At 45.8% G+C, this 9846-nt stretch overlaps 1 protein-coding gene across 1 annotated transcript in view; it reads right to left on the reverse strand.

The window, feature by feature from the left end:
* Window positions 1-243, reverse strand: part of Aco1 (aconitase 1) — a 58042-nt gene extending 57799 nt beyond the window's left edge. The window contains exon 1 of the mRNA XM_021159519.3: window positions 99-243. The gene's annotated coding sequence lies outside the window, so the exon portion shown is untranslated. The remainder of the gene's footprint in view (window positions 1-98) is intronic.
* Window positions 244-9846: the final 9603 nt, after the last annotated feature.

A 9846-nucleotide genomic window follows, 5' to 3' on the forward strand; every position in this document is an offset into this window, starting at 1 on the left:
AGCCAGCTCCACTGCCTCCCCGCAGCTCTCCCCGTGTCCTCGGGTCTGCACCCGTGGGAAAGGCCTGCACGGACGCCCCGGGGCCGCGTGGTACTCACCGCTCACAGTGCAGCTCCCGGAGCACACAGGCGGGTGCTAGCAAGGTCCCAGGCCGACTCCGCGCTCCTCCCACTGAGCGGTCCTCCGGACGCTCCGGCAGCGAGGCGGGACCGGTGGGAGAGCGGGCCGGAACCAGCTGCTGCAGGAGAGGGGCGGGGCCCGGGCCTCACTCCGCCCCCGAGGGGCGGAGCCTGGGCACCTCCTCCCTCCAGAAGCTGCAAGCGATGGCTAAAGCTAGTCCGGGTGCGCCCTCCCTTCGGAACCTTCCGATCTTGGCAGATGGGCGGAGTCTAGGGCCTATTCCGCCCCAAGGCCCAGATCTGACTTGAGGTTGCGGCCAAGGGGCAGAGCTTGGGAACACCTCTTTCAAGAGCCTGAAGGCAGACCATACGGAGGGACGAGTCCCAGGCCCCTACATGGCCAACCCAGGGGGCTTAGGTTTAGGGGCTGGGCACCGTCCCACCCCTAGAACAAGAGACTCTTGGCCACGGACGGGGGCGGAGCCTAGGACCTGCTCCACCCCTCTGTACCTCCTAGGCCGGAAAGCCCGAAGCTGAAGGCCATTGATCTTCGTGGCTCCTCCCCATAGGCGGGAGAAACTGAGCCCCGAGGCTGCATCCAGTTTTGCTAGTGGCTCAGTCCCAGGAAGTGTAGAGCCTATTTCTAGGCTTTTCCTCTTTTGGAGCTTGGAGAAGGCTGACTGCCCCTCACGAAGGGCAGAGTGTGACATGTAACTGCCTGACTAACGCAGGGAGCCAGAAGAAGAAAGGACTTAGGATTTCTGTTGCTGAGATGAAACGCCATAAACAAAAAGCAAGCTGAGGAGAAAGGGGTTTATTTGGCTTACACTTCCAATTCATTGGAGGAAGTCAGGACAGGAACACAAGCAGGGCTAGAACCTGGAAACAAGAGCTGATGCAGAGGCCGTGGGGGTGATGCTTAATGCCTTGCTTCCATGCCTTGCTCAGCCTGCTTTATTATAGAACTCAGGACTACCAGCCTAGGTGAGACCGCTCACTTTGGGCTGTGCCCTCTCCCATTGAGAAAATGGTGAGAAAATGCCTTACAGCTGGATCTCATGGAGGCATTTTCTCAGCTGAGACTCCTTCCTCTCTGATTTGCTAATTTGTGTCAAGTTGACAAACAAAACACCACCTTTCTTTTAAATGCTGGGTGGTAAGTACGTTTTCTGAGTGCCTCAGTACACTGAATAATCGGTCATCTCCCTCTTCCAGTGTCCCCCACCTCCTCCACCTTGCCCTTCACTTCCTATTCCTCCCCCAACTGCTGTTTTGTTTTAGATTTCTTCCTGAGGTTTTAGTTGTTTGGGGGTTTTGGTTTGATTTTGAGTCAGAGACTCATGGGCCCCAGGCAGGCTTAGAGCTCATTGTTTGGTGGAACTCCCCAGACCTTGGACTCCCTACATCTACCTTTAAAGTACTGCAGGTTCTGCCCCACCACACCCAGCTCTTTTAAAAAGTCAGTTTCTCTGTTATTACTAGCTCAAAGCACAGGAAGTATACATCAAGAACACACCTCAACATTTCTGTAGCTTATACAGAATGCAAACTTTCTATATATAAAACTTGGTTTTAGCCTACAGCAACCCATTAATTACAGCACGTGCTGTCCACCGATCTAAAGTCTGAGCTGTGAGACTGAGTGGGGGTTCCGTACGTGCTTAGCAGTTTAGCCTCTCAAGTCAGTGTGAATTTGGAAACATGATTGATTAGCTCTAGATGAAAGGATTTAAGGTTTTGCTGCCCAGATTGTCTGGAAATTCAGTGTAGGCTTCTACATTGAGTTAACATGAATGAGCATCATATAGGGAGAATAACTAGGAACTAGTATGTCAAGCACTTGGCTAGCGATGGATTTTGCTGCTCTAGGTTGCTCCCTTAGTGTTGAAGGCCCTGAGTTCCAGGAACTCATCACAGTCTGGACTTGAGTTCCAAGCTGTCCAAGCCTAAGGCTGGTTATTCCAGGTACTCAGGGCAGAGGCGTATTGCTCTTGCTTCCTTCTGCTCTGCAGCAGGTAGAGTTATAACTCCTGATCTTTGGCTGAGACCAAGCTTTACAGTCTCTGCTTTTTGTTCTTCAGAGCCCCTGCCTGTCTTTACACTTTTGCTATTCCTATATAGTCATAGTTTCTTGCATTTTCTTCGGAAACCCTTTAACCACTCTGTCTTAGTCAGGGTTTCTATTCCTGCACAAACATCATGACCAAGAAGCAAGTTGGGGAGGAAAGGGTTTATTCGGCTTACACTTCCATGCTGCTGTTCATCACCAAAGGAAGTCAGGACTGGAACTCAGACAGGTCAGGGAGCAGGAGCTGATACAGAGGCCATGGAGGGATGTTCTTTACTGGCTTGCCTCTCCTGGCTTGCTCAGCCTACTCTCTTATAAAACCCAAGACTACCAGCCCAAGGATGGTCCCACCCACAGGGGCCTTTCCCCCTTGATCATTAATTGAGAAAATGCCTTACAGTTGGATCTCATGGAGGCATTTCCTCAACTGAAGCTCCTTTCTCTGTGATAACTCAGCTGTGTCAAGTTGACACAAAAATAGCCAGTACAATTGACCCCTTGTCAACTTGACACACAAACACATCACTAGTAAGCCTCAACCCTTACATTCTTATTCATCCCCAAGATCTAAATAACTTTAAAAGTCCCACAGTCTTTACATATTCTTAAAATTTCAATCTCTTTAAAATATCCATCTCTTTTAAAATCCAAAGTCTTTTTACAATTAAAAGTCTCTTAACTGTGGGCTCCACTAAAACAGTTTCTTCCTTCAAGAGGGAAAATATCAGGGCACAGTCACAATCAAAGCAAAAATCAATCTCCAACTGTCCAACGTCTGGGATCCAACTCACGATCTTCTGGGCTCCTCCAAGGGCTTGGGTCACTTCTCCAGCCATGCCCTTTGTAGCACACACGTCGTCCTCTGGGCTCCAGATGCCTGTACTCCACTGCTGCTGCTGCTCTTGGTGGTCATCTCATGGTACTGGCATCTCCAAAACACTGCATGACCCCTTCAGTCCTGGGCCTTCAATTACAACTGAGGCTGCACCTTCACCAATGGCCTTCCATGGCCTCTCACAGTGCTTAGCCTCAGCTGCTCTGCATGACCCCTTCATGCCTTCAAAACCAGTACCACCTGGGTGACCCTTACACATTACCAAGTCCCACTGCAGAAGGAGTACAACCTTGCCTATCTCTGGAACACAGCCTCCTTGTGCTTTCAGAAAACACTTCCCAGAAGATGTCACCTCAACGATGCTGGTCTCTTCTTAATCACCGCTAATTTCTTAGCTCCAGCTAACCAGCATCAATAGTCCCAGTAATGCAAAGTTTTTGCTTTAGTAGTTCTGGTATCTTGTTAATCACAGCTGATTCTTCAGCCCCAGCTAACCAGAACTACAAAATCTTCACAATAAAAACAGCAATGGCCCTGAAGAGAGTCTTTAATTTTCCCCCTGAAATTTCACAAACCAGGCCTCCATCTTCTGCACTGTTCTCAGCATTATCTTCCAAGCTCCTACACAACATCTGACAGAGCTCTTAGCAACGAATGGATATTCAAGCCCAAAGTTCCAAAGTCCTTCCACAGTCCTCCCACAAACATGGTCAGGTTGTCACAGGAATACCCCATTCTGCTGGTACCAATTTGTCTTAGTCAGGGTTTCTATTCCTGCACAAACATCATGACCAAGAAGCAAGTTGGGGAGGAAAGGGTTTATTCGGCTTACACTTCCATGCTGCTGTTCATCACCAAAGGAAGTCAGGACTGGAACTCAGACAGGTCAGGGAGCAGGAGCTGATACAGAGGCCATGGAGGGATGTTCTTTACTGGCTTGCCTCTCCTGGCTTGCTCAGCCTACTCTCTTATAAAACCCAAGACTACCAGCCCAAGGATGGTCCCACCCACAGGGGCCTTTCCCCCTTGATCATTAATTGAGAAAATGCCTTACAGTTGGATCTCATGGAGGCATTTCCTCAACTGAAGCTCCTTTCTCTGTGATAACTCAGCTGTGTCAAGTTGACACAAAAATAGCCAGTACACACTCCCTAGTGTTATAGTTCAGAGCTCTTGAAGGGCTTGGGAACTCTTAGCTGCTGTGTTGTTGCTCTGAGCTTTGGCCGTTGGGGTCTCTTAGATCTTGATGACTCTGGGATGCTTCAGCTACCTCATCATTGCCAATGCCAGTGCTGCTGTCTGTGCCATCAGATATGGAAGTCACATCTTCCCTCCATACAACCTGCCTAGCTTGATTAAGACTGTAGACAAAGAGATTATTTATTAGGTGTTGTGCTAGGCCTAATATTGCAATCCCAGAAGAAGTCTCACAGACTAAAAAAACAGTTAGGGGAAACAGTCTTCTCACATAGCCGGAATGGGACTATGGCATATTTGTGTATGGACTGTAATTCCACCAATCACAGCCCCTGCATGTGCATAATTCTACCAATCACAAGTGCTGCATAAACGAAATGACAAGCTTCACTTAAGAACCAATCACAACAAGCCCCACATTACACCAATCACAGTTTGCTTTTCTTCCCGAGTCAGTAGAGAGTTACTCTCTTCTCCAGTCTGGAGGAAGGACTAGCTTCCCAATGAGCAGACTCATCTAGAATTTACTATCTCTGTTTTATGGAGAACAGAGTCTTCCAAAGCCAGTGCAGTTTGCTGAAGAGGTCGTGATTGGAACAGCAGCTCCTGCATCCAAAGATTTAGCTTCAACAGCAGCCAGTAGGTGCAGTGCTGCTTGTTTCTGTGAAATAGCTAACTGTTGAGTAGCAGTATCCTCCTAGCCTTGCACTTTGGAAGGAAACTTCTTAAGCTATAAACTTCTTAAGCTATAAGGGGAGGTGAATCAATGGGATGTTTCAAGACGGGATATTTAAAGGGAGATGAAACACGCCATCCTGCAGGGAATCTTCTTAAAACGGTAAGTAAATGACTCAAAATAGCTTCAGGAAGTCCCTAAAACTGACCAGAATCACTCCCTGCTTCAAGCACCTATGAACAGTAAGAATTGTTCAGAGTCACTCTCAGACAAACCAAGCTGCCTGGAAGAAGCAAAGACCAGCAGAGCTGCCTGGAAGAGATTCATACCAACTATGCAACTTAGAAAAAAAACACTCCAAAACACTGAATTGCTTCTGGGATGTGCATTGTGGCCCACGTTTCTAGTTTGTGTGAACTGTCATCCATGATAGGGTGGGCTTGGTGATACAGATGTCTTTGAGTAATTTCTGCTCCTATAAGTAACCCCTCACACATATTTCTGTAAGTAACACAAATAAAACTCATTGGTTTGATAGTTGGACTTTGACAGTGTCTGTACTTTGGTCTCTGATCAGTTTCCTGTCTGGGATGAGTAGACATTTCTTCATATCTCTCTAGGAATGGTGTCTCAGCATTTCTCCAGGGCATCTATGGTGCATTTAAAGCAACCCCAATGCTCTGATGAGTCTGCCAGTTGCCAAGAGAAGCTGCTTTGTAGAGAGAGCCCCACCCAAGGACATAGGGTACAAAAAAAACCATGTTTGGCAGTTGTTGATCTCTGGTACCAGAGATACTCTGGTACCAACAATAGCTTAACTTATTAGGAGGGAAAGTGATCATTTGAAATGTGCTTGAAATAAAGTCTTATCATCTGTACTTAATTATGCTTAATCTCTAGCCAGATGTCAGTGGGGGAAGAATTGGTTCTTCTCATCTGTCTGAATAGTTATACAGTTGATGCTGTTACCATGTACTGCTCCCACTAGAAGTAGAGACCCGTGGTTGAACTTTTACATGTCACTCAATTCAGCTCCTCCAACCACCACTGAAGAGTTGGCAGGTATGAAATGTGCCACAGTATATCTGACTCTTGCGTTTCTATGTATGTTTCTCCCATCATGCTACACAATGTTACCCTGGACTATACTTAATTTTGAAGAGGAGGTATAATTTCTGTATTCTAACAGGAGACTTTCCACCCACCTCCCAAATTCCATTCACAATTTTTTTTTTCTTGGATGCCCTGGGCATTAAGGTGAGAGTGGAAGGCTGGGAGTAGTCAAGTTGACTTGGACTTGTCCTGAGGTAGGCCTATCTTAAGGTTCAGTGACAACGTGAATATAACTGATAACTAGTGAAGAAAACAATTCAATCATAGATGTGAACAGAAAGGAGACAGCTAACATGCTTAGCAACATATGGGAGGTTCCTATACCCTTCTTCTTGGCTGCTCTTTGCCATGCCATCAGTGGGATGGTACTTGGGAACATAGCGGCCTCTCTTCCACTACTGTCCTCTCTGTGATATTTAACTGTGGTGATGAATTTTAGACATTTTAATTTCCTATAGGCTCTTCCAACTCTGTACTTTCATGATTCAGGTCTTCATTTTTGGATCCTCTGTTTGAGGCCCATCCACTATACTCTTGTTCATCTTGTGTCAGATGTAACTCTATAAGCTGATAAGTTTTCCTTGATCTCTGAGGTGGTTTGTATATGCTTGGCCCAGGGAGTAGCACTATTTGGAGTTGTGACCCTGTTGAAGTAGGTGTGACCTTGTTGGAGTAGGTGTGTCACTGTGGATGTGGGCTTTAAGACCCTCATTCTAGCTGTCTGGAAGCCGGTATTCTGCTAGCAGCCTTCTGATGAAGATGTAGAACTCTCAGCTCCTCCTGCACCATGCCTGCCTAGATGCTGCCATGTTCCCGCCTTGATGATAATGGACTGAATCTCTGAACCTGTAAGCCAGCCCCAATTAAATGTTGTTTTTATAAGTGTTGCCTTGGTCATGGTGTCTGTTCACAGTAGTAAAACCCTAACTAAGACAGTCTGTTACTATGCAAAATCCCTGCCTCTCTGAGCTGAAGTCTGCTATGTCTCCCTCATTTTAAAAGTATTATCAAAAATAAACTTCCGTCCCCATACAGGGTAAAAACCCTTACTCATTTATCTTTACACTCTTTATTTCTAGTCATGTGTTGCATCATCACCTGATGTTCTCAAGTCACTTTTCAGTCATCATATCTCCAGTGGGAGTTTAGTATTCTCTCTTAACTCTCTGTCCACCTACCCAGTTTCTATGCTGTCCTGACTCTTGACTCTTGAATTTGAATTTTGATTGGTTGTGAAAGATGAACATTCAGGGTCTTGAGAACCGTGGGGCCATGCTTACACAGAATCTGCCCACTAAATATTTCTGTCATGGTGCAAAAGGTTGTAGTCACTAGCAGAGTGTCTGTTTTGTGACTTTCTGAGATGAAACGACTCAAGTATGGCGGGTACTCGGTTCTACTTGACTGGCCAGAGGCAGAAGAGCCTTAATGAAAAGTTACCATACTCAGCTGGCAACGTTACCTTCCAGAGCCTTTACCATGAGAAGGGTAATGATTTCATTAGTGCCTTAGTGTGGTTTTTGTTACTGTGATAAAACACTGACCAAAAGCAAGTTGAGCAGGCTAAGGTTTATTTCATCTTCCACTTCAAGGTGGAAGTCCATCACTGAGGGAACGCGGAGTCAAGGCAGGAACCTGGAGATAGGAAGTAAGGCAGAAGCCATGGAGGAATGCAGCTCATTGACTTGTTCCCCATGGCTTGCTGCATTTCCTTCTTTCCTTCTTTCTTTCCTTCCTTCCTTTTCTTTTTTTAAAAAAGATTTATCTATTTTATTTATATGAGTACAGTGTAGCTGTCTTCAGACACACTAGAAGAAAGCATCAGGTCCCATTATAGACGGTCGTGAGCTACTATATTGTTGTTGAGAATTGAATACAGGACCTCTGGAAGAGCAATCTGTGCTCTTAACCACTGAGCCATCTCTCCAGCCCCCATACTTGATTTCTTATACAACTCAGGACCACCTGCCTAGGGGTGGCCACAGTGGTCTTCCCACCCCACCCCCATCAATACTTAATCAAAAAAATGTCCCATAGACTTGCCTAAAGGTCAATGTGATAGAGGCTTTTTCTCTCTAGAGATTCCCTCTTCCCAGATGACCCTAGCTTGTGTTAAGTTGACAGAAAACTAACCAGCACATTTGGAGGCCTGTTAAGCTCTCAGGACTGTCTCTTTCTATTCCACACTGACTCCATTGCAGTGATATGTGCTTTGGGAACACATTCTGAGAAATGCATCCCTAAGATTTCTTGATCAGTAGGTGCTAGAATCATATGTGGCCAGAGTTGTATAACGGCCCCTTGTGAATTAAAATGTGGTTACCAGGTGTATTAATACGCTGGACTTTCGATTAGGTGAAAGATTCTACGAACTCTGTCTAACTGACTGTACAGTTTATAATGTTCTTTCATATGTGCATAATTTCATAGGAGGGAAGGGGTACCAGAGAAAGCTTTATTTTACTGCTCTCAAGCCTCAGGGTACCCTGAAAGCATAAGCACTACACTCATAAAGAGGCTGGCTCCACACAAAACGTGGTTAGAAGTTCACCTTTTGAGAAACACTGGTGATAGTTCTCAGACTCACCAGAGGACACATTAAAAATATACTTTCCCACGTACCCTGTCCTAAAGTGTCTGCTTTATTATCTTGTGGGTGGGATCTGTTTCCAGATTCTGAGGAAGCTAAGATTTTGCCACACACAGCTCTGTTCTAGCATGCTCATCCATTGGCACCAGGGACCTACTACATAGATAGACTTCATGAGGACGGGGAAGCATGCCAGTTTGTCCCTTATCTGGCACATGGAGCCACATCGCATCACGGATGCCAGCACAGGGCTGCTGACTCTGGCCTGCTGTCACCACCTCACCACTGCTTGCTCATTGGTTCCTGTTGGCCTCCACACTGTTCAGGTTTCTCTTGTGTAACACAGAGGAATGCAACTTGTCAGTGAATGAAGTATAAAGGGTTCCTCCTGAGTTTCTTATTTCTAGAGAAGACTAAAATATCTACTTTTTTCTTCATTCAATGTATATCTTTTTCCATGACAGGAAAAATTTGAAATTAATACCTTTTTTTCTTCTTCTAAATCCCAAAAAGCTATCATCATTAGGAAAGGCAGCAGCATCTATGTGCCATGTAATATTCAGCCCCGCCCCTCCCTCAATCTGCCACATACTTAATTTCCTGCTCTTTCTTACTGCCTAGGTATTCGAATCCTTAGAGGCCTTCCCAGAATGCTCTGGCCAGCCAATGATAATAAAGCAACATTTCCCTCAAGATAGCTAATAATAGAAAGTATTCTCAAATGCCCATTTAAACTGTTTGTGGTTTGTAAAGTTACCAGAGCTGTTTCACAGACGAGAAAACTGGAGTTCAGAGTGGTTGTGTTAGTTTCCTCAGGTCACAGAGCAAATGGCTATCTTGGTTTGCATGAAAACGCATCTTCCTCCAGAGCTCATCCTTTGGACCTTTACCCAACAAAACAGCCAGACACCCTGTCATCATGACTACTGTTCGTTACAGAAGAAGGAGGGAATTAGATATTCTGGGAACCAACTTTAGTCACCATGTTGTCTACAATACCGTATTAACCTGTTTTCACGCTTGTTCTCTCTGATTGCAGTACAGAGATCCTTGCTGTAGTGCGGTAATGTAGGGTCAGGTCACTTAGGTAAGTAAGTGGAGTAGGTGGTGGGGTGTTAGAAACCAAGGGCAGCACAAGGATTGTTGTGTAATTACCGAGTGTCTTAGTCAGGGTTTCTATTCCTGCACAAACATCATGACCAAGAAGCAAGTTGGGGAGGAAAGGGTTTATTCGGCTTACACTTCCAT

Source organism: Mus caroli, unplaced genomic scaffold (assembly GCF_978045245.1).
Source record: "Mus caroli unplaced genomic scaffold, Mus_caroli_1 scaffold_6, whole genome shotgun sequence".
NCBI lineage: Eukaryota > Metazoa > Chordata > Mammalia > Rodentia > Muridae > Mus > Mus caroli.